Consider the following 26,798-nt stretch of genomic DNA (forward strand, 5'->3'; position numbering starts at 1 on the left):
CATTATGTTCACCTGTCCCACGACCGATGTAATATTCCATTTTCTGTAATTGAGAGTGTCCATTTTAAAACTTGTATTCAGACAATTCGCCTTTCGTACAGTTTGTCATGTAATGTCCACTGTGCTATTAGATAAAGTGCATGAAGAAATATTAGTATAGTTTATACGAAGTCAATTGGGATAGATCAAAATACGGGGTTCGATCAACACACCACATAAAGCATAGGAAAAAACGAGCAAATTTGTATGTGATTGTCCCCCGTAGTATGTTACGAGGAGTCAACGTGGACTTGACGAATAAGTGTCACAAATAATTTTAAGCGTAAGCAACATAAGGCCGTTTAATTGGTCACCCGACAGTTCTTATTGGTCGGCGGCTTAAAATCTATTTTCAGTTTCTTCAGATGTTTTCTTACGATAATCCTGGCTTCCGTACAGGTGGCTAAGGCAGTGCAGTCCGGTGTTTATAGTTAAAACTGTAAGAACTATAAAGCAAAAACTAAAAAATATATAAAACTTTAATTCCCTATATTTCTTTAACGAAGCTTTTAATATAGTTTATAATGCAAACTCATATTATTTTTCAATTTTCTATCGCTCTCTGAAGTTTCCGCCATGGAAACTGGACCACCCTGTATAAATATTATCAGTCATGTGTGTTGACTTATTAAGTACAATTTTTTCTTCAAGTATAAGTAATTTTTTTCTTAACGTTTATATTTCATGTTCTGATTTGTTTGTGTAATTACTTTCGTGTTAATTTCCTTATTTGATATATATTTGAGTTAATCTTAACATGGCGTTTTGGAGGCCTTTTGATGTTAGTGACGACCAGACAGATAATCGAGGTAAATTTGATATTTTAGATTTGACATGTTGGGAATCAAATAAATTATGTATATGAATTTGTGTGTTTCAGACTCTTTGCATATGGGGTTCAAGAATAAAGACTTACACGTTCAATCTCAACGGATTATTTTAAATATATATTCGTGTCTAAAAAGTGAATGTGATTCTACTGACTGGCAGATTGTAAAAAGAATTTGTAAACTTACAAAACTAAGCTGTTCCACAACAGTTGATAGAGTGATTAAATCTGGAGAGGTGGTTTATCATACAATTAAGCGCAAACGAATAGGCCAAAAATTGAAAAACGTTGATTTAGGCACCAAAGAAGACATACGGCGTATTGTTTACGAATTTTATAAGGAGAACAAGGTTCCTACCTTAGAAATGATTAGAAACAAGTTGACGGAATTTCCAAATTACAACTATAAGTCTCTAGATAGCCTAAGAAATATATTAATGGAAATAGGTTTTAGTTACAAAAAATTAGACAAAAGGATGATAATCATGGAGTCGTCTCGTATTGTTCAACTACGACAAGATTACTTGCGCCACATAAAGAAGTACCGAGACGAAGGCAGAAATATAATATATTTGGATGAAACTTGGTTTGATACACATGACGTTATTCAATATGGCTGGAACGACGCACAGTGGTACGGTCTTATGGACGCCTGCGGTCATAATATAAAACACTACTTTTAATAAGTGAAAAATTGTACAGATCCCTGAAATTTGTTGAAAATATTGTTTTATCTGTTTGTAAAGAGAAAAATTATGCACAATTTTAGTAATTCACTATAAAATTCCACGGAGAAGAATGAATTTTACAAAAACCCAATATAACCTAAAAATTCAAGTTATTATTTTCTTTTTTAATTTTTTAAAAATATTTTCCTAAGTTACCAAGAAGTTTTATGAAAAACTACTTTAACTTTACAATTTGCAAACACACAAGTTTTGATAATATTGTAACGAAGTTACGAATATTTTTCTGTTTGGTTTACTAAGCCGTCCGTTAGTACCGTTGGATTTGCGGCGATATGCAGATAAGGGATCTATTAATAGAAGCCGTTTAGTAAAGTGACCAGTGTTAGTACGTTGCCAAAATACGATAAGCCGTATTATTAAGTTATTATATTTTCTCAGGATTGGCCAGTCCGATTTTTACCATTCTTGTTGGAAACCATTGGTAGAATTACAGGGTTTACAACAACGCTGCAGTTTGTAAGCGCGCAATAGGAATTTAATGGTTTACGGCTTTCCTTGTAATTATAATTCGCGAGTTGACGTAGCCGGCTAGGTTGGCCGAAGCGTACCGTTTTCCTGCAGTACTGCGTTTCAGTACGCGTCACTCGAGTAGGGCCGTGTTTCCCACTACCCGAAAGTGGGGAATGAGACTGTCTATAAAACTGGCGTGCGCCGCCAGTTCGTTGTCTGTTGAGATCGCTAGCTCCCCCGAGCAACATCTCAACCTCCCAGCAGCACCGCCGCAACACAGTAAGTATACCTGTTTAGTGGTTAGCTCTCCTAGTGCACTGTGTACCTGTTATTTGAACACCGAGGCTCGCTAGACCGGGTGTTCGTTCCCTGTTTACTCCAACCCTGTACCGCCGTTTGTTGTAGCGTCGTGGCTCGCTAGACCGGGCGCTGCTGTAACGTTCACGTCACCTGTTTTCATTGCAAACGCTACATGGTTCGCTAGACCGGGCGTTTGCACCGTTAGTCCCAGTCCGGCCATTTTTCCGGCCCTTTTTACTTCAGTAGCATTGTGGCTCGCTAGACCGGGTGCTACGCCATAGATCCGGCACTGTAGGCTTTTATACAAACACTACATGGTTCGCTAGACCGGGTGTTTGTATACTTTTCCCCGATAGGCCAATTTCCGGCCCTAGTTTACTCTGTAGCGTCGAGGTTCGCTAGACCGGGCGCTACACGATAGTTCCACCTTCAACACAAACGCTACATGGTTCGCTAGACCGGGCGTTTGTGTCATTTAGTAGTCCGGCCGCACTTCCTGGCCCTGTCTTTTGTTGACTACGCTACATGGTTCGCTAGACCGGGCGTAGGAGGCAAGTTTCTAGATCCCGTTGCCAACAAGAACCACTACAAGGCTCGTATAGACCGGGTGGTTCAGCAATACCCTTTCCCAACCCTTTTACCGACCCGTGACACCGTAACTGTATTTGCACTAGGACGGTTAATTGCTTAGTTGTAAACGTAGACCTGCATTGTCCCTGTAATTAAGTTTGATTCATCTTGTACCTGTAACATTCATTGCATTGCGTGGCTTTTTTAACTTTCTGCATTATACCGTTGACCTGTTTTGCATCGCATCCGACCCGTACCGTAACTAAGTTGCACACTCTCACTCTCGTTCTTGTTTAATTAAGGGGAGGGGGGATTTAAGATACGTTTGTTTGCATAAGTATTTGCTCTAGTTAAGTTTGCTGGCATTTTAAGTTAATCACAGAGAATATACGTTAGTTGATTGGTACTTTTGGCTTTTATTTGCGTTGTCACCAACTGAACCACTGTTACCACAGATTGTCGGGAACCTTGTCTCCAGCTGTATAAAAGCTACCAAGGCATACGAATTGTGTTTCCTGGTTCACATTTCGAAAATTCTAATTACTTTCTTTAAACCAGGTGGCGCCCGAGGCAATTCTCATTAACTTTTGTTCTAGAACATACTTTAATTCGAACTCCCGAATAAATAGCGTCACAATATAATAAAAAATTATAATTTAATTTCCTTAAATTTGAGTTTAACTTAACTTAAAATTCGAAAACAAATGATTTTATTTACATACTTATGAAATTAGAAGTTTTGTGGCTTCCTCGCTCATTTCAAAACTGACATGTTTTTTCCATCGGTTTCTCAGACTAGCCCTAGTATCCTCATTAGTGGAAACTCGCGAGCATTTTCTTGAACCAAATTGACGAAACTTTTTGAAATCTTTATTTCTTGCTTCCGCTGCTTCCTCGCTGAGTTGTCCAATCGGAAGACAAGCAGATTGTATTATACCACACCCATGTAAAAGTATTTTAGGGATTGAAGAAGGCATGTAAAACCATCGATACTTCGATACAAAAATGTTTGCTGTATTTTGAGCATAGTTATCAAAGGCTTCTTCATTTATTGCTCTTCCGCTTATCAAAACTTGAAGTACAGTAGAGAACCTGATAATGAGCTCTTCATCATCTTCTAGCAGTATTGCCATCGTTTGAGTTTCCACTTCCTTGTCTCGGCACGTCAACATTTATACCAAGTCTTTGTTTAAGTTCCATTTGAACACGTTTTTTCTTGTTTTTTAAAAGGTCTTTTTGAACACTGGATCTAGCACTCCACTTTTTAAAATCTAAACGATATGATATATGTAAGATACTGTCACGACTAGCGTGACGTGTTGAATTTAATTCAACTTATTTGCCTGGGATCTCGTTTCAGCGTGAAAATAAAACACAGTTAACTTTACCATCAAGTTCTATTGAATACGTACTTAAACCTAACAACTCCTAACTTACTAACTAGTAAAATAACAGGTTTCCTAACCCAACGAAAACGTTACTAACTCCCAATAAAATCATAATAAACCAGGCGTAAATTAATACACAACATAGAAGTACAATAAACATACTTACATCTCTATAGAAGACAGAATCTTGGAGAGAGGCTTGTCACTTGGAGCGCGGTTCGCGATTAACTTTACTTGAGCGTTACGGACATGTCTAATTGACATTTGCGGTTCGATCACCAACGTGGTGCACAGCAAAACTGGACTGACTGGACAGAACTGGACTGAACTGACTGAACCTTCTTTAGGGTACAACTTCCTTTTTATAGCATTCCAGACACTGGTTCCACCAATCAAAACTCCCAGACCTGGCCTCGTCTAGCCGACAACTCGTGACGACCTTCGACCATCGGTACTTGGAAAACATTCCACATTATTTCGCAAATTCAGCAAATGCATCTTAATTGCAGTTGCACTCCGACCGCATTCCACAATTTTAATGTTTCCGCTCAAGTAATATAAACATTCCACATTTTTAATGTTTCCTTTCAAGTGAAATAACTTTGATTTATTATCCTTCGTGACAATACATTCCATAAACCGGATTAAAGCATGTAAAGATGAAAGGCCATATTTATATGCATCGGTATTTACATTTTTATTTCGAAGTTTTTCCAAGTCGTTCATTTCGGATGGTTTTGCCTTACATATCGGACAACATGCTGAAGATGAGGTTTCTGTTAAAACTTGACATATCTTTCCATCTATCATCGTGAAAGATAAGTTGTGATGCACTGCAAATACAACTTGGCAATTTAATGATGATACAATTGTCTCTTTCAAGTTTTCAATCTGTTTTTGATAATTATTAACGATGTCTATTACATTTTCGGGTGTTTCCTTTAAAAATTCAAAAAATATCGGTCTGCAGTAGTTAGACGATGAGGGATGCGGATTTTTCCAAATGATTATATTTTCCGAAGTAACTAGCTGAAGGGGAACTAAAGATGCCATAAATACTGACTCGTCTGATATATTTGGATTATTAAAATTTTGTTTATATGCACTATGTCCCGAAGATCCATCGCAACCCCATTTGCTGTATAACATAAGATCTTGTGAGCTCATTCCTAGGACTGTATTTTGTACGTCAGTTGTTAACAACAGTCGTTTAATAGTGTGGTCTAAAAGATGTTGAAGTGTAATAGAAGCGCCCCTTTCAGTAATTTTCATAAATAAAGGATAACAATCAGATTTGGCTCGAAAAATTTGATTATAACTGGGAAATAAATCGGCATTTCTTAATAAGCATTGTTCTCTTATACTATTATATTGATACCTTGATAAATTCGCATCGGTTATTAAAGCCAAAGCGTCATCTCGAGAAAATTGCTTAATACTATCTTCATTAAACTGTTCTTTAAATTTATGTGCTCCCATTGAAAGCACTTCTCGAACGAGTTCTGCTTCATCTCTCTTCCCTTCTACCCTTAATTTTCTTTCCAATAAACCTTGAAGTTCTGCTATTGATATGTTGTTTACTTCTTCCAGTTTAGATAACTTTCTGCGCTTACTTCTTTCTGAACACTCCTCTAATTTTTTGGTCGGTCTTCCTGCGGAAGTCGAAACTGTCGATGTAGTTTTAAATATTATTTCACCTTCCAACCAATGTTTAAACTTTTTGTTGAATTGTTCTTTAGTTCTATTGACTTGCTTCCACTTACGTTTAAACTTGGGTAAAAAATCTCTCTGTAAAGTACGTTTCACAATTTTGAAGTCATCGGTACTAATTTTGAACCGTTCTTTTAGGTTACGAAAAAGCCTATCCTCACTTCCGTTTAAACTAATAATATTATCCGACAGATATTTTTTACGAACTTTTAACATTTTCACAATAGATTTTTACTGGTTGTACTACAGCAATCTTATTTAATTCAAATAAAACAAGATCTGTCAACGTCCACGTCAACGGCATACATTTGTTTTATTGGCGCGCATGACCCACTTGACTGAAATACGTTATAAAATCTAAATAGGCAAATTTCGGCAACTGCCAAAACTTGGATACATAAGACCAAAGCTTATAGACTACATCAATCCTAAAATTGGAGAGTCGCAAAGCGTCGCAAACTATTTTGTACATTTTTAAATAACATACTTATTTTGTAAAAACATATAATTACATTATATCATTAAAAATCTATAAAATAAATTTATCACATTGTATAATAAAAGTATTATATTACATTAAGAGATGTCATTCAGTTTTAGAAAATAAAATATAATTGTTGCTTTTCAAATATTACATAAAAACCCAAATTTTTTGAGACACAACAAGAATGAAATTTAATAAGTTCTATGTTAAATGCGAAAAATCTATGCTTTCACATGCGCTCTTGCATGTAATAATTTTTTTTTAGTATTTTTAATTTAACAGAAAAGTTTACTAAAAAAACAGCATAGAATAAAATAAAATATAAAAATAATATTTAAATCTCTTTTGGCCGCCGAATAACATTACGGCTAACCACTGTGCGTTGGAGCGATTTTGATCAAATTTGGAACAAGCACTATTGAAATTAATACTCATTATGTGATGGTAATGACGTTTATCAAAATTGTTCAGGTGCGTAGATACAGGGAAATGATTTTCATTTTCCCGTCTTATTTTCTACTGTCACTGGACATTTTTCAAAAATTACACTAATTTTTTAATTTATGGTTCAAGTTGGAAAATGAAGTATTTCTTGTGACATTGTAATTTGAAACTTCGTCTACGAGATAATTCAGTTATTACGTTTAAAAACCCAAAAAAAAACTGATATCTGGCCGGGAAAAAATTGTATAGTTTGTTTTATAATCAATGAACTGTCAGTGGTTCGTTCTTCAAAAAATAAGCAGACATGCATGTTGTCCTTTTTTAAAAGAACGCGGTCCCAGGAAGATACAGCCTTCCAAAATTCAGCTTCAAAAATCGTGTTTTTTTGTAACCGTAGAAGCAATTTAGATCAACATTGGTTCAAGTATTTATAAAGCTAATACTCATTATTGAACGAAAGTAACTTTGGTCTAAGCTGTCCGTGTAACAAAATAATTGGTATAATTGTTTTTTTATAGTTGAACAAAATAATTGGTTTACTTATTTTGAGCTACATTAATTTTTATACCTCTGGACTTCGTTCAAAGGGATGATAATTGATTATAATGAAGGGTTTTTTGTAGGTGGCTTTAACACCCGGTAATAAGCATCAGTTTCAAGTCCTTGTACCAAATTTGATCGGTTTTTACTTTCAACGGTCTGAGATTATAACAAAAGACAACGATTTTTCAGAAATTTAGAGAGCTGTATTTCTCCTAGGATGAGGTCTTTTATAAAATGACAAAAAACATAACAACTAATTTTTTGAAGAAGAATCCACTTCTTGTAGATTTATTTTTATAAAATAAAATTTTACAATTTTTTGCTGCCCGGATATGACTCTGATGAATTTTGAATAAAAATTTTACAGCAGATACATCATCTCTCTAAAACACTGTCATTTTTGTGAAATATCCAGTCAGCGTAGAAAATATAGTGGAAAAATTATCTTTCGGTATCTACGCCACTTAACAAGCTTGACAAAACTTTATTCACATCACATAATGAGCATTAATTTCATAAGTACTTGTTCAAAATTTGATCAAAATTGCTCCAATGGTCTGACAGTTATAGCAAAAAACGATTTTTTGAACTAAATTTTGAAGAACTTTATCTTTCTTAGGAGCAAAATGACATAATGTATGGTATGTCAACTTATTTTTTGATGGTACTATCGGATAGTGGATTATTGACATTTAAAACTGGACCTGTAAAAGATAGGATAGAAGAGACTGGATATGTAAAATTTATTCTGGTATAATTAATTGATGCTAATGTGGAAGGGTAGACAGAGCGTTTCAGGTTTTATCTGAGGAATGTTGTTAATATAAACAAATTTTGGTTCCAAAATTTGTTGACTGACTTTGAGACTGTTCAGTTTGGGCCTGCTGATTTTCAAGGCTACTGACAATATGGCCAAAATGTTTAATTAAAACCCCTTTGTAAAATATAACCCTTCAAAATAAATTATTTAAAACAAATAAAAATTAATATGACGTCATATTTTGCTGCCTGCATGGTCAAAATTTTGTTGTCACTTTTATGTGTTTTTGTGTGCTGCTTTTTGTCGATAGGTAAGTCTATTTATAAAAACCTTTTTATAGTTTTTTTATTGAAATGTACAACCTTCTAGCTATTGTTCACCCGTAATCTTGTGTTGAAGAAGGATTTAAATAAAGTCCAAAACGTTAACATTAAAAAAAAAATTGACTTGAATGCTGTTTCATGAACTGAATGAAGTAAACTGGCCTGAAAAGTTGACCAAGAAAACATAACGAAATATTACATATAATTGGTCAAAGAAATTCAAGTTTAAAAAATTTATTTTTTTTTGCTCTTTTTAACTAATTAGTCTTTATTATACTACTTATAGTCGGTTCACGACCTTGGCTCTACTCTATGCTTTGAATTTTGAACTTTTGCCCCCTGTATATTTTTAACAACGATTTTTATTTGAGGTTATAGGAAAATATTTCTTTCAATTTCATTGCCGTGTTGCCAACTAACAATGAGATGTTCGATAATACAAGTGTCTTCCTCTTAGAGTTAAACAAGATTCATAAATTAATATATATTAAGTAACTTGTTTTATTTTGTTAAATCGGTTATTTCAAGGACAGCAAGCATTGGTGTTTTAATGATAGACATCTATTACTTATTAATTAATCCGTACTAAAATTGTTCTTTAATCTGTTGGTTTTTATACAGCCAAATAATGACAATTCTTTACTTAAATGTGACAAAGTTCAGTGTTTTGAACTCTTTGAATAAATAATAAACCAAAAAATTTCTTCCTCGGCGTTTTAAAAATTGTTGTCGTTTCATTATATAGGAAAAAATCTATTTATAGATAGATATCCAAAAAGATCGTGAGCAGTCTATATGCACTATATTTCATTTTTTTCTAAGCTAACAATTTATACTACTTGAAAAATGTAGACACCGCTAATAAAACACAACATATTAAATACACATATTTCACAGGTTTAGATTCAAAGCTTATCTTTCTAACCGCGTTTTATACAATACAACATACATTCTTATACTTATACAGGGTGTTTCAGGTTTTAATACGCAAACTTAAACCGTGCAATCTATGTCTAAAAATAACTATAGTTTGTAAAGTAAACTATATTCCAAAGATGCTTTGTTAAAGAAATACAGGATGTTAAAATTCTCTACCAATTTGTATTATAAAATTCAGATGTTTATTTCTGAAAATAAAATTTAAAAAAAATTGTTTGAACGGTTACACATACGGAATCAATAAATGATATAAAAAAGTTTCTAAATCGAATAAGAACTTTGAATTTTTAAGAAAAAAACATTATTGGCTCACTAGAAAACAATTTGGGGAGCTACAACTACAAGAAAATTAAAACTTCAACATTGTATTTCTTTAACGAAGCATTTAACAGCTTTAACCTAAACTAAAAAAGTGTGAATTCATACGATATAATATTATTAAATATTTTATCTATACTTTGTATCCTGAATATTTTATATCATCAGTTGCAGCAGTTTGCAAAAAAAAATATTAATGTTTCCAGTATGTTTATTATAAAATTTTTGGCAATACATACTAATGAGTTTCATTTTAAATTTGATATGATTTTTTTATCGAATATAATTATAATTCTTTAGGACAAGTCTGAATGCAAGATTTTCTAAACTTTTACATACACGAAACGTATTTTGTGGACTATATCCCGAATAAAAATCTACTGTCATTTCTATAATATAACCTTTTTTAGTTTAAATTGACAGATTTTATTAGATATGCCGGCAATTGGTTACATAGTAGCTATGATTTGAATAATTTGATCACCAGAAGGATGGAATTTTAAAATGGGAAATAATTTATTGAATTTAATGGTCAATCTAACACCATTTGCAACCAAAACCATTCATCATTCATTTCTGTTTCGTTCTTGAGTTATTTTCAAAAAATCATAAACGAGCATTTTGAAAAAAGTGTTGTGTTGCAATGATTAAGCTAATTTGAAAATTTTTAAAATTTAACTTGAACATTGTTAGAGCAACTTTTTAAGGACTATTTTCCTGAGTATTTGCTTTTCAGTTCCCTCGTTTCGGTTTTGCAAGATATTATAAGATCAACTTTTTTTTCTTATGAACGAAATTCGAAAAGCACGTTTTTTGCTTTAAAAGTATACAGGGTGATTCACGATGATGGAATATTAGAATTATCTAGAAAACGACTCAACATTTTACGCTGAAATTTTGAGCGTAGCCTAGGTTGAGTTCAAACTCTCTTTCCAAAATATTTTGGACTTTGCTATGTTGCCAGATCAGTCGGAAAGGACACCAACTTTTGATTTTCAAATGGAGCACCCTGCTTCTAATCTTATTTTTGAATTCCTCGTAAGAAGGTTAGTAATTAATGGTAATATTTCCCTATACTTATCTTGCACCGTTTCTTAGATATTTCATAAAAATGGTCGATTTATCAGCAAAACGGTAGTCTAAACATTAATTAAGTTCTCAAGTCCTGAAAGGTTTGCTAATATGACCTTTTGTCCTCAGTTGGACAATACTACATAATTGAAAAGCCCAGAGAGAGAAAATGAAAAAAAAACCTACAGGGTGGTCAGTATTTACCTTTTAGTCGGACAGATAGAAAAACTGCCAAATGTCCGTTTTTTTATTGGATACATCGGTGTTTTATAGTTTGTATTAAAAGAATATCGTATATATATATATCGTTCAATCGTAATCCATACTACTCTGAATACAGACACCTGCTTCGGCTTAATGACTAGTTGTCGTTCCTATAACCACAACATGTTCCGACAGATATTTGTGAAATTCAACTTGGTTTAAACTGAGCACAAGCAGGTGTCCGTATTCAGATTAGTATGGATCACGATTTTATAGGCACTTTAAGGAAAAACTTTTAATAAGTCAGAAACAGTTGAAGTTAGGTATATGAAGAATATACATAGATTTGTTCTAAATTTAATGTTCTTTTATTACAAACCATAATACATTATAGGATCCATTTAAAAAAACGAATTTCTGGTAGTTTCTGTATCTGTCCGACTTAAAGGTAAATATTGACCACCCTGTAGGTTTTCTCATTTTCGGTCTCTGGGCTTTTCAACCATGTGGTATTGTCTGACTGAAGACAAAATATCACATAAGCATGCCTTTCAGGACTTGAGAGTTTAATTAATGTTTAGACTACCGTTTTGCTGACAAATCCACCATCAATGTCTTGAAATCAAACTTTACAGGGTAGCCAACGTTGCTACACTGTGAAGTTTGATTTCTTGAATGAGATTGGAAACAGTGGGTTCCATTTGAAAATCAAAAGTTTCTGTTCTTTCCGAATGATCTGACAACACCGCAAAGTCCAAAATATTTTAGATCCAAACCTAGGTAGTACCCAACCTAGGCTGTACTTCAAATTTAAACAAAAAATATGGAGGCGTTCTCTAGATACTTCTAATATACCATCAGCGTAAATCACTCTGTATAACATGAAAAAAATAAATAAAAAGCAATTTTTAAGGTGGCATTGACTTGCAACTAGTACTTAAGCAATGTCGTTTTCGTCAAAACATCGAAAATAATTTTTAAAAAGCATCTAAATAAGTGAGCTAAAAATTGCAAAACCTATCGACAAGCGAACGGGACAATATTTGAGAATTTACCAGATTAGAACTAAATGGCGTTTATTTGCATTGATAGTCAGTTAAGTTTAGACCTTTATTTCAAATTACATTTTTCATCATTTAGTTTATAGTTCATCCCACATAACGTCAAACTGCGTTTGAATACATATAAATCGGAAAGCTGAGTCTGAAATGTCGGAATTTTGTAGTTTATTTTGGAAAAAATGTCTTTTGGTTAAAAAATAAACATACACTGTGAGTAAAAAGTCCGGAAACCCTTAACTATTTCGAAAAATATTATACATATTGAAAAACATCGAATATAAAAATTTTCGCATTTTCAACGTTTTACCGTTATGTGATTAATGAATTTACAGGGTGTCACAAGATGGCAATGAAATGATGTTAAGTTTTTTCTTATGGAATGACATGTTTTAATGACATTTTCTGATTCCGTCTCTCATTCTGATATATCATGAAATATGTTGTATGGTTAACTTGTACAGTTGCAATCATCCATAATTATTATTTTTAAATCATCTAAATTTGACGATTTTGTAGCATATACCTTATTTTTTACGTGGCTCCATGGAAATAATTGTAGAAGCGTCAAATCTGGTTATCGAGATGGTAACTCATTTCAAGCAAACGAACAACACAAAATACAAGTTAACCATACAAAATGTCAAATATGCACAAGAATATCTCTAGGAAATAAGACGCTGTTTACAAAGTGTGGTATTCACTGTATTTTTTAATAACTCTCAAAGTAACAATCAATTAATTAACCACCGGATGAGAACAAAATTTAAACTGGAAACTCGTCCTCTGATTCATCTGTATTAAATTGTAAAGCTTAAAGTCCTTACACCTTTTCAATACTTTAGTAACATATGCCTGTAGTTATACACCACCAACTTCTTTAAAAAAACGTATTTAGCTACTTAACTGTAGATAATAAAAATTTTTAGTTGTGTCACATAGATTCCCAGATTTACCAACGTGCGTCGCGTGTAATGGGTATTATTTACAATTTAACGTGGCATTTCCATCCAATCAGATCAATTTACTATTGAATAAACTGTTGTTCACATCGATGAAATCCCAGTTTTTACCGCGGTAAAAATCTTGATTTTCAGATCAGTGTTGTTAGGGAAATATAACCAGTTACATTGTTACCTACCACGTTTTTGATCACACATTAAACGTCAAATATTTAGTTACGTATACGCAAAAAACCTCGTTTTGAAAGTGAGTTTAAGCTGACTCCTTTAAAAAACTTGATCAAAAAAACTACACAATTTAGGGTTTTTGAAGCGGCAAGCAATTCTGTCTTCACCAACTAGATAGCGCCAGGTTAGTTCTTTTTGTTTGCAACGCACTAGACTAGAACTTACATCTTGGTTAAAACCAATCTACCTCAAACATTAGTTTGTCGAGCAGAATATAACTCTACCTCATATGTTTATGATATTTTTTTCCTGTATTTATACTCATTCAGTGTTTTCTTAAGCAAAAGGGCTTAACACCAGCTCAAAAATTATTATATTTATATTAACGTGGCTGAAATGCTTTAATTTGTTTAATACCAGAGTTGAGGTTTATTTTTGGTTACCATATCTATTGCAAAAACAGGTCAAAAAAGGTTTTTTAAGATCAAATTTTGGACATTGACACACTATAATAAATGTACATAAAGTCATAGCTATTCTGTTCTTTCACAAATTACATTTACGTTGGTTGAGAATTGATAGTAAGCTATTTTTTATTTCAGGCACAAGTTGCTGTGTACACGATTCCAATTTCCAAATGTGGATCATGAAGCAAAATAGCCTTACTACAAATGTTTGACGCGCCTAGAACCACGAAAGGAACGTCATGCCGTCAAATTTCATCAAAATCAACAATCCTGCAAGTACTTCTGTGGGCAACTTGATACCCGAATTAGAAATTGTGATCTATACCAAGTATACCACGAATACTATTGCCTTGAAAAAGGTTCAATGCATCTGATAAAATATAAATAAATGTATGGGATCTCAAAGCATGGAATTCTTATTTATTTTAATAATAAACTAAAGATGGTCGGGTGAGTTGGGTGTAGTTTTATTTTTTATTTTGCTTTTCTATTACTGTACTTTTACTGTTTTGCCATATGCAGCATTTATTATGTGCGTTACTTATTATTTCGTCAGGTCAACAGTATTTGGCCTTATTTGGAGTTCTTATTTGATGTCGGTAATGTGTATTAGCGAAAGTGTCATTCCTTTTAATGTCAATCTACGCATGGCGAACTGAGTAACTGTGCAAAAGTTGACATTGGGAGTGAACAAAGACCAGCAATCAGCCATTCATATCTATCAAACTTATTTACTGAATTTATTTATTCTTTACCGACCTCCTTGACTTGTTCGGTGTTCTTATTTTGCCCGGTTGTAGTGGCGCTTAAACTTAGAAAGAACTATGCAAAAACAACATTTTCCAAACTTAAAAACTTCCTATTAGCTTGCAGTCTGTCGCTAGCACTTAGACTACGGGTAGTAAAGTGTTACATATGGCCCATCTTACTGTACGGCGCAGAAACGTGGCCTCTCAAAGCTGGAACCCTGAACGGCATCGAAGCGTTTGAAATGTGGACCCACCGGAGACTCTTGAGCGTGCCGTGGACCGCAAATGCCACGAATGAAGAAATTTTAAGAACTGCAGGCTACGAACGAGAAATACTTAGCATCGTTAAAGAAAGAAAAGTTTGCTACCTCGACCATATCCTTAGAGGTGGCAAATATCACATTCCTACACTAATTCTACAAGGAAAAATATAGGGGCATCGAGGTCGAGGAAGAAAGCAACACTCCTGGCTAAAAAACATACCGGACTGCTGTAACATCAGCGACGCAGTCACCATATTTGGAAGAGCCGAGAACGGCACTTGGCACATTGTATGAAGAGTACAGACAATCGCTAACGTGCGGATAAGCAAAGGGCACAAGAAGAAGCAGTCGCGCAATTAAGTACGCGTATGTGACATAATGCTGCACGGTCTATATCGGACCTCGTCCTGCCTTACCAGATCAAGAACATTTTTTTTTTTTCTTTCTCCATGGGTCTGTCGGCTGTCAGCTCCAGATAGCACGTAAGCCTAATGGCTTATTGTACTGTCCCCATGTTTGTCAAGGACAAGGACATACAAAATATTTCTCTCAATTTTTTTACATTTCATGTCATCCTCCTGATCGGGGTCACTTTTAATTGGGTTTCGTAGCACTGGTGCACTAACCAGGTTCTTTTTTTCTTCTGTTGAAGTAACCTAATCAAGTCATAAGGGGTCGAAAGGGAACAATTTTAAAACTTGATAAGTTAGATGGCAGAAGGTTGTGTATATAGCAACTTTGAGTTTTTAAATGTAAAAATTTTAAAAACCAAGAAGACACCTTATTATGTTTTCCAGATATTTAATAATAATTAGAAAGTATACTTAATGTCAATATAAAAAAACTCGACATAACACCAATGAGAAGGTAATTGGAAGCATCAACTGAGAGAGGTTGAGGTGCTTTTCTTAACTTTAATATTGCTCTCTCAATTGAATCGTTAACTTTCAGGATCCTTTCTATCACATAGAAAGTACTGTTACATCTAGTATACACTTCCTGTAATAATTTGTACTCCTTATGAGTAGCATTTCCATCAATGTTTTGCTTTTTCATGAAAAGGATCCATAATAAAAAAAGTCATTCATCGAGTAGAATTAATAATACATTTTTTACATCTTTTTAAAAACACTTAAAGGTCGTTATTCTTTTAATGTGATCTGGTAGGAGATTAAAGCATTTTAAGGACATGTAAACAGGACTTTTTTTTAACAAAGTTAATCTGTGTTGATGGTAATTTACATCTGCTGTTCTGGTGCTGTAAGTCTGAAACGTTTCCAGATTAAATCTACTCTTATTTTTAAAAAAGAATGACACATTCATATACATACAGTCCAAAAACTGTTAATAGACGATTTTCCCTAAATTTACTTCTGCAAGAATCCCTCTTAGCCCATCTTTAATATAACTCTTATAGCGCGGATTTGAGCAACAAATACTTTGTTCATTGAACTGTTTCAACCCCAGAAAATAATCCCATATTTAATAACGGACTCGAAGTTTGCACAGTACAAAATTTTCAAGCTATTTGTATCCTGCAGATACCTAGATGTGACCCTTATTCCGTAACATATTGAAGCAAGTCTATGTATCAACCCTTGCACATGTTCATCCCAGTTCAGAAATTCATCCATAGCAAGTCCCAAGAACTTTGTACTATGCAAGACGCTGGACTCACTATCCCAAAGCGACAAAAACTGCTGTCTTTCTGTTTTTGATTGTGAACTGTCTATTCCCTACAAGAAGATTAGTGTCATCTGCATAACAAGTAATAGCCTCATCCGGACTAGTTGCCATAGACGCTGAGCAATATTTTTTTCCACATGTGGACTCTCTAACAATCTGCCTTCTCCCAGTTAAGTATGATTAAACAGACTTACGGCATTTCCCCTGACCCCATACAATTTAAGTTTGTCTAGAAGAAGATGTGGATCTACACAGTCGTATGTTTTAGATAGGTCTAAGAATATTCTCATTGCTAAACAGCCTTTTTCCAAGGTCTATTATTTTTCTTGTAAATTCAAACACAGCAGTGTATGTTGGTGATCCAGCCAAATATGCATGTTGAATGGGTTGTATTAAATTAGACCTATTCATAAAGTGTAAAAGTCTATAACACATTACCATTTAAAATAATTTTGCAAAGGAAGGCAGAATACTAATAGGTCTGTAGTTGTCCAAAACTGTTGGATCGCCTTTCTTAAAGATCGGTCTAATTACTGCTGTTTTTAACTGGCCAGGAAAAACATCCTGCTCCAAAGCATTGTTTATCAGAAATGACAAAACATGGCAAATGTATGGAACTGTCATCTTTACAATACTAGCAGGAATCTCATCCACACCAGCATTGTACTTATTCTTGTACTCTTCATTTTGGTAGCAAATCCACATACCTCAGCCTCAGACACTGGCCTTAATAACATAGACCGGCTATTAGGATTAATTTGAACATCAGTCTTAACATTGTTTAATATTTTTATTATATCTGGAATTTTATTCAACAAAAATTTATTATAAAGAGTAGGCAACTGCTCTATGTTCTCACCAATAACAATATCCGAGTGTTTTTCTTTGCCTATATTTTCCCTATATATTGCCCACATACATTTAGACCAATAATCATTTTTCAAGTAATTGACAAAATACAACTTATTTTCCTTACTATAGAATCGCCTATAAGATGCCATATTTATACTAGGTGCCTCTAATTACAAAACAATAATTTGAACCATATGATCGGAAATACACGTTTCCAGAGTATCGCTATCTAGATAGTCTAAACTACTATTTACAAAAATATTTTCAATGCATGTTGCAGAGTTATTGTTTTCTCCAGTATTCAAGATAGTTTGTCTAAATCCTTGTGATTCCAGCATTGATAGCATATTCAATTTAAGCTTATTATCTTTTAGCAATTCAACATTAAAGTCTCCTGCTATGCAAATTGTTTTGGGTTTTTGTCCCATACCGGCATTCAGTTTTTCAATTACTTTTCAAAAAACGAAATCACCCGAAGGTGGCCTATAAATACAAACTACCCTAATCCCGTGTTACCCCCTGAAAATGGCAAACCACTACAGCACACTCTATTTTACGTACAATTGAAAGTTTACTTACATCTTTTCTGGTATTAAACTCCACAGTTTTATGTACCGGGTCTTCCACTAACAGAGGTCATGGGCGATATCTCAAAAACTATGAAAGACAACTTTGAAAAAAAAAATATATATAACTAATGTGGCAAAGAGAAAATGCTGAGAATATTTTTTTTAACTCTAACTCTTCTGCTAAGTGGCGCAACTTACATAATAAACGCAAAAAAAGTGAAATAACTGTGAAAATCTAAATGAAAAGCTATGTTTAAAATAACGCACTTACGTTTTCGAAGCAATTCTACACATTTTTTGTATAAGAAAGTTTTCTCTAACTTCACGCGTTTTCCGTTGAGGGCGCTGCGAATCTCCTCACAGAAAAATTTAAATATCTTGAAAACGGATAATTATTGTTTAATGAAGTAATAGCTCGTTAGAAAGGTATTGGTTTGCTCTATTTAATGGTTAACACAATTTATTGTAGTTAACTAACTAACTGCTAGAGGGCGCTTTTTCAAAAAATCGCAATTTCTTGCGGTTATCTCAGAAAACTTTGCGCCGTATAACAGAAAATCGATGCGCCGTAAACATATTAAATTAAAAAACTATGCCTATAGTTATTAGGTTATAAAATGAACGGGCTTCATACCTTAATATTAATAACGAGTTAAACTTAAAAATAGTGTTTAACGTATGCACTTAAATTATATAACAGGAATGATTGAAAAAAGCAGATAAATAAATGAAAAAAGTCCTCTAGTGCCGTCCTAAATGTTCAAATTGACGCCCGTCGTTCTCGATGCACATAAGTAGCCTGTCTCTAGTTGATGTGACAGCAGATTTTATTTCTACTTCAGGAATTCTACCTACGCATTCAACTATTGCTTGCATCATATCTTCCCTTGTAGCGGGTTTGGACGAATAAACCTCATGCTTTACTTTTCCCCAAAGGTAAAAATCTAAGCAGGTTAACTCCGGAGACCTTTAAACAGGTAGGTATACTTAAGTGATGATTAAAATACAATTTGAATTTGAAAATAATACCTAGGAGGCCACCGAAATAAACTGCCTTTTCCAATCCAGCGGTTAGGAAAAGAAACATCTAAATGGCGCCGAACATTTTGCGTATAATGTGCAGGACATCATCATCCACCATCATGCTGAAAAAACATGTTCTGACGGGTGTCCAGACATCTTCTAACAGAAGAGGTAAATTATTTTCGAGGAAATGTAAGTACCTCTCGCCATTCAGCGTTTGTTCGAAAAAAAACGGTCCTATAATTTGACCGCCCAAAATTCCACACCATACGTTTAAAAACCATCGACCTTGGGCTTGAACCTCATGTAACCATCGAGGGTTGGCACGTGACCAATACCTAGTACTACGCTGATTTACTGTTCCATCAATGTGAAACGTCGCTTCGTCGGTCCATAATATTCAGTATAAGAATCTATGGTCTTGCGCAAGCATGTTTAGCATCCAATGGCAATGGATTAAACGACGGTCAAAATCTTCTATATAAAGAACTTGACGGCGAACCATATGATACGGATGTAGTCTAAATATGAATCATCAATGTATTATAATTTTGGAGTAATTGTTATTATTTTATTTAATAAGTAATTCTAGCTAATGGGTCCAAATAAACATCACAAAAACACCTCGAATAACTTCAATAAAGTGAAACGTGGACAAACCGGGTATAATTGTGGTTTAACTGTTATATACCATAAACAATGCCAAAAAAAGGAAAAGCCGAAAAAGTGATAAAATCTGTATTATTAGGAAACTATCAACAAAACGCCATTTAAATTTGTTTATGCCAAAAAACTCCGCTTCTTTTGTTTCCGCAGCCTACTACATATTTTGAATGAAGATACCTAGGCACTGCAAAATTCTTACCCTAGGTCAGATGTAATAACATGCATATTTATTAAACGAATATTGATAGCGACTTGAAACTTTCAGGACGTAATCAAAATTGTATGCTCTTTCTATTTAAAATATGAAAAAGGTACCATTTCATTTAAGTTTTCTGAGATAATTGCAAAAAAAATTGCGATTTTTTTGAAAAAGCGCCCTCTAGCAGTTAGTTCGTTAACAAAAATAAACTGTGTTATAGACCATTAAATAGAGCAAACCAATACTTTTCTAACCAGCTATACTTCATTAAATAATAATTATCCGTTATCAAGATATTTAAGTTTTTCTGTGACGAGATTCGCAGCGCCCTCTACGGAAAACGCGTAAAGTTAGAGAAAACTTTCTTATACAAAAAATGTGTAGAATTGCTTCGAAAACGTAAGTGAGTTATTTTAAACATAGCTTTTCATTTAGATTTTCACAGTTATTTCACTTTTTTGCGTTTATTATGTAAGTTGCGCCACCTAGCAGAAGAGTTCGAGTTAAAAAAAATATTTTCAGAATTTTCTCTTAGCCACATTATCTATAATTTTTTTTCCCTAAGTTGTATCTTTCATAATTTTCGAGATATGGCCGATGACCTCTGTTAGTGGAACACCCGGTACAATATAGCGGTAATTGTTGATCTATCTTACAATCCATGCTGTGTCTCTGGCGCAATCTTCCAAATAAGCTGGTTCAAACTCTCATTATTATTTTGTGTGAATCCGCCAATACATCGCTCTAGGAGAGCATCTTTGCTTAAATCTTCATATATTGGCTTGATTCCTTGTAAAACATCAGTTGGTAGAGCAGAATATGAGTGTTTGAAATTATTCAGCTTGTTTGAAGCTGCAGCTTTCTGCCATTCACACCATGAGTATTCTTCGCTAGGGCAGTTTTCGTGTTGTGGTTTTGCATCGGTTGAGGCATAATGATAATAAGTAGCCCAAATGGGTTTTTTCATTTCTTCTACAGAATTAGAATTGAAACGAATTGCACGACCATAGTACTGGGTGAGCTTATCAATCATTTTTGCAGTCAGGTTCCCTTTACCTGAGAGAGTTTTTTTTTGAATTTTTTTTCCAGTTTTGGTTTCACTATCAGTCACAGTTTTTTTGACTAAATCACGCAAACGAGTTCCCATCCTTTTTTGGACGTGTCCAACACATTCTTTTTTATTGATTAGAAAATTTTCACCATAAGGTTCAGCATTGATAACACCACTATATGTTTTCGAGTCACCATCTCCAATATAGTTGCGAATCTTCACGTTATTCTCTTGCGATCTTTTGAACATTGTGACAATTGCGTCGACTTCCATGTTACCGGATGCTCCTTTGTGATTTGCAGAACATTGATCTTCATTTATATGGTTCTCTTGCCATTCTTCGAACTCTGCAGAATCAAGCTTATTCTTCCAAGTAACGCACATGTGACAGTATGAACTTTTTACGAGAACATCGATGACTTTTCCGGTGTAATATCCAAGCGAGGAAGTCACGCCATACAAAGAAGAAAATCCACGTTTTTTCCAAGTTCCATCGCCTGATACGGTTAATTCTGATGGAGATTCAATATTTTTTTCTCTACACATAGCTGCTTTTTCTTCCTCAATCGCAGAAACAAAAAATCTTTTTGCGGCATTCGTCACACTGGAGCACATTTTATTCAAGTAAGTGTTGTATACCGATTTTGATACGAAATTACTGGATAAATCCATCAGTCCGCAGAATTTGTCACAACCAGCTAATCCCAAGCCTAAAACTCGCATCACGAAAGCAAATCGGTAGTTCACTTCATACATATGATTATCTACTCGTTTACTAGACGGAACGTAACGAGGTTCTTTGCATTTTTCACATTTTATTTTTATCTTGAAACCAAGACCTATTTTGCCACAACACTGAAGTGATACTGTACTATCACAAACTGCACACTTCACTAACGTAGAAATTGTTGAAAAAACTAACAGAAAATCAATGATTCTGAAATGCTTATCTGTATTTTCAGCAACTTTTTGGCTAAAACTTAGCCTGATTTTTTTCGTTGACGTACTTCTTGCCTCAATATCGTCATCGTTTCTTCGTTTATGCGGAGGAACTATTTTTTTAGCTTGATACAACTTTTTACCAGTCTCCTTTCTACACTCTCTGGAAACTTTTCTCGGCATTTTGCGAACAACAAAAATATCACAACGAAATAGAGTAAGAAAATACAACACGACTGTTACACTCCGCGTCTGCAAAGTGTTGATAGAATGTGACAGAAGAAGCTGACAATGGCGGGTTCCTGTCACATTCTACAGGTCTTTCTCTTGACAACTCCCTTCCCTTGTTTCAAGAATACGCACCCTAGTAGTCGTTCGAGACACGCCTACTTCCAAAGCTATATCTTTGTGAGTTTTGCTCCGATTGACTTCATATTAACAGACAACATTCTTGAGTTACTATACTTTCATAATATGCAATAAAAAAAATCACTTTTTTTGAACCCTCAAAACCCTTTTTGTACTTATTTCACTTAATTTAAGGTCCTTTGGTATAAATATGTTTTTTGCTGTGCATTAGAACCCTCCTGGAGCAAAATAAAAAATTGCCAAAATTGCACTTTTAGCAAAAATGGCATTTTTTCAGTTTTGGAATAATTGTAACTTTTTATTTAACTCTTATAGTTTTCTCTCAAACGCCATTAGAAAGAAGATAAAAAATACTACAAAATGAGCCAAAACTGGCCTCTCTAGCTCTTCATGTTACCGAGATATTGAATTTCAAAAAGCGGTTAAAAATACCCCTAATACCCTCCATTCTTTCAATTTTTGTGAAAAATTAAAATATTTAATGTGCTTTTTTTGTACTTATTTCACGTAATTTAAGGTCCTTTGGTATAAATATGTTTTTTGCTGTGCATTAGAATCCTCATGGAGCAAAATAAAAAATTGCCAAAATTGCACTTTTAGCAAAAACGGCATTTTTTCAGTTTTGGAATAATTGTAACTTTTTTATTTAAACTCTTAAAGTTTTCACTAAAACGCCATTAGAAAGAGGATAAAAAATACTACAAAATGAGCCAAAACTAGCCTCTCTAGCTCTTCATGTTACCGAGATATTGAATTTCAAAAAGTGGTAAAAAAAGCTCCCTAATACCCCCCCATTCTATCAATTTTTGTGAAAAATTAAAAATTTTAAAGTGCTTTTTTTGTACTTATTTCACTTAATTTAAGGTCCTTTGGTATAAATATGTTTTTCGCTGTGCATTAGAACCCTCCTGGAGCAAAATAAAAATTTGCCAAAATTGGACTTTTAGCAAAAACGGCATTTTTTCAGTTTTAGAATAATCGTAACTTTTTTATTTAAACTCTTATAGTTTTCAGTAATACGCCATTAGAAAGAGGATAAGAAATACTACAAAATGAGCCAAAAGTGGCCTCTCTAGCTCTTCATGTTACCGAGATATTGAATTTCAAAAAGTGGTAAAAAAAGACCCCTAATACCCCCCATTCTTTCAATTTTTGTGAAAAATTAAAATTTCTAATGTGCTTTTTTTGTACTTATTTCACTTAATTTAAGGTCCTTTGGTATAAATATGTTTTTTGCTGTGCATTAGAACCCTCCTGGAGCAAAATAAAAAATTGCCAAAATTGCACTTTTAGCAAAAACGGCATTTTTTCAGTTTTGGAATAATTGTAACTTTTTTTTTAAACTCTTATAGTTTTTACTAAAACGCCATTAGAAAGAGGATAAAAAATACTACAAAATGAGCCAAAACTGGCCTCTCTACCTCTTCATGTTACCGAGATATTGAATTTCAAAAAGTGGTAAAAAAAGCTCCCTAATACCCCCCCATTCTATCAATTTTTGTGAAAAATTAAAAATTTTAAAGTGCTTTTTTTGTACTTATTTCACTTAATTTAAGGTCCTTTGGTATAAATATGTTTTTCGCTGTGCATTAGAACCCTCCTGGAGCAAAATAAAAATTTGCCAAAATTGCACTTTTAGCAAAAACGGCATTTTTTCAGTTTTGGAATAATTGTAACTTTTTTTTTAAACTCTTATAGTTTTTACTAAAACGCCATTAGAAAGAGGATAAAAAATACTACAAAATGAGCCAAAACTGGCCTCTCTACCTCTTCATGTTACCGAGATATTGAATTTCAAAAAGTGGTAAAAAAAGCTCCCTAATACCCCCCCATTCTATCAATTTTTGTGAAAAATTAAAAATTTTAAAGTGCTTTTTTTGTACTTATTTCACTTAATTTAAGGTCCTTTGGTATAAATATGTTTTTTGCTGTGCATTAGAACCCTCCTGGAGCAAAATAAAAAATTGCCAAAATTGCATTTTTTCAGTTTTGGAATAATTGTAACTTTTTATTTAACTCTTATAGTTTTCTCTCAAACGCCATTAGAAAGAAGATAAAAAATACTACAAAATGAGCCAAAACTAGCCTCTCTAGCTCTTCATGTTACCGAGATATTGAATTTCAAAAAGTGGTAAAAAAAGACCCCTAATAGCCCCCCATTCTTTAAATTTTTGTGAAAAATTAAAATTTCTAGTATACTAGAAATTCTAGTAGTAGTTCTATCTACTTCTCTTTTAGAATAATTGTACAAATTAAAACTAAATAAAATGGACAAATCCTACAACCTATCTATAATAAATTTTTTTAAAAGCCTCCTGAACTGTGTCAAATTATCGCAGGTTTTAATAATCACAGGTATTTTATTAAATTCTATTAAGCCTTTATACAGCACAGAGTTGAGCAACTGATTCGTGTTACATCTGTTTGTCAGTATAAAATCTGTACGATTTCTTGTACCATAATTGTGTACATCTTCAAAAACTGTTAACTTATCGCAGATATATTCAGGTAAAAAACGTTTCTTTAATTTAAAAATAAACAAATAAACACTAAACATAATTCTTTGGTTGACAGACAGCATATTTAGGACACTCAACATAGACTTCACAGGAGTATAATGATTACATTTTAAAATCAGTCTCATTGCTCTGTTTTGGATTATTTCCAATTGATTTATCTTGTATTTGGGTAAATTGAACAGCAATGTTGAGCAGAATTGCAAATGTGGAACCGCAATGGCATTATACAACATTAATTTTGTACTCATTGACAAATTTTTCCCAATCCTTGTTAAGAATCCAACTTTTTTTGCGAATTTTCTCATTATATAATCGACATGAGAATGGAAATTTAAGTTGGCATCCAAAATTACACCCAGATATTTAATATCTTTTTCATAAAGAATATTTTCCCCGTTTACAGTTATTTTTACATTGTGAATGTCTTCCTGGTTTATTTTCGATTTTTTGCTAAATACACAGAATTTTGACTTATTTGTATTTAAGCTTAGTTTATTATTACAGAGCCAGTTAAATAGTTCATTAAGTTCATTGTTTATAATAATTGACATTTCGCGAAGATTTTTCCCTATTATATAAATCATGGTGTCGTCTGCAAATAAAAATGAATCTTACATCTTTTAAGCGCGTAGAGCATATCATTAATATATAACAAAAATAGTAATGGACCCAAAACTGTGCCTTGCGGCACACCAAACATTACATCAATAACGTTAGACATATAATTTTTAAACTTAACACGTTGGACTCTATTTGACAAATACGATTCAAACCATTTTAAAACACCATCCCTAATTCCTAGATGTTCCAATTTTTTAATTAAAATGTTTCTATCAATAGTTTCAAACGCTCTCTTAAAATCTAAAAAAACCTCCAATACAAAATTATCACAGTCAAGAGCTTTCAGAAAATTATCACATATATCAACAACCACAGTTTCACATGAGTGATTCTCGCGAAAACCCGATTGATAAGGAACTATTATCGAATTTTCAGTACAACATTTAAGAAGTTGTTCTTTAACACAAACTTCAAGGAGCTTTTCATAGACGGGCACAGTGTTGATGGGTCGGAATTCATTGTAATTTTTTGTGTTTTGAACTTTAGGTGCAGGGACAACCGTTGACATTTTCCAGGATTCGGGAAACATCCCATTGCTCAAAGACGTATTAATTATATCTAACAGACGATCACCAGCAGCATAAGATACATCACACAGAACCTGTTTGGATATACCACTTTCACCTCCCCCCACATTTTTCAGATTTTTTAAAATTTCTTTCATTTTAGTCATTGTTACTTTTTCAAATTGTAAAAAATAATTATTTATTTCGGGAGCTCTGGTAATATGGGTTATAAATGTTGCTTGTGGAATATTTTTAACTATTTGGTCGACACTTTCTATGAAATATTTATTAAATTTTTCTGCAATATCTGCCTCTTGGTAGACTTTTTCACCTTCAAAAATAATATGTTCAGATATCATTTGTTTTTTATTAGGTAGTAAGGTCTTTAGATTTTTCCACAATTCTTTAGGGTTGTTTCTATTTTCATCTATGCATTCTTTATAATATTTTTCTTTTTCTTCTCTGATTTTATGTACAATAAAATTTCTTTTTGTTTTATACTCATCCCAAGCCCCCTCACGCTTATCCAGAACAGCCCTTTTGTATAAAATATCCCTTTCCAGCATCATTTTCCTAATGCCCGACGTTATCCATTTTTTATCCACATATTTTTGTTTTTGAACAATTCTGACCTCAGGGCACATTCGATCTAAAATAGTTTTAACATCCGCAATAAAAGAATCAGCCAACAAACTCACGCCGGAGATATCCTTATTCCAGTTAACTTCAAGCAGCTCTTTTTGTAGTTGATCACATTTGTAGTCTTTAAAAGATCTTTGATGGCTTATAATATTGACAGATGATTCTCTTTGTTGATTAAGAGAAATTGACAAAATTGAGTGATCACTTATTTTAGGTGTGAGATGCACCTTATGCGCAAGATGCTTGTCATCAGTGACAATAAAATCAATTAATGTCTGACTCCTCGGAACTATCCTGGTCGGCGTTTTTACAATTTGTGTAAAACCCTTTGTGTAGATAATGTTATTTATTCTGTTGCTATAAAAAGT

At 33.5% G+C, this 26,798-nt stretch overlaps 2 long non-coding RNA genes across 2 annotated transcripts; both read left to right on the plus strand.

Annotated features, from left to right (window-relative positions):
• The first annotated feature begins 1,817 nt into the window (after nt 1-1,817).
• Nucleotides 1,818-3,343, plus strand: LOC145736465 (uncharacterized). Its single transcript, XR_014179954.1, has 2 exons — nt 1,818-1,938; nt 1,996-3,343. It is a non-coding gene; the product is annotated as an uncharacterized LOC145736465 (long non-coding RNA).
• A 5,032-nt stretch (nt 3,344-8,375) lies between these two features.
• On the plus strand, nt 8,376-14,230 carry LOC145736497 (uncharacterized). The gene is made up of 2 exons (XR_014179982.1): nt 8,376-8,576; nt 13,912-14,230. It is a non-coding gene; the product is annotated as an uncharacterized LOC145736497 (long non-coding RNA).
• Nucleotides 14,231-26,798: the final 12,568 nt, after the last annotated feature.

Source organism: Ips typographus, linkage group LG12 (assembly GCF_016097725.1).
Source record: "Ips typographus isolate SLU linkage group LG12, UJ_Ityp_2.0, whole genome shotgun sequence".
NCBI classification, from domain to species: Eukaryota; Metazoa; Arthropoda; class Insecta; order Coleoptera; family Curculionidae; genus Ips; species Ips typographus.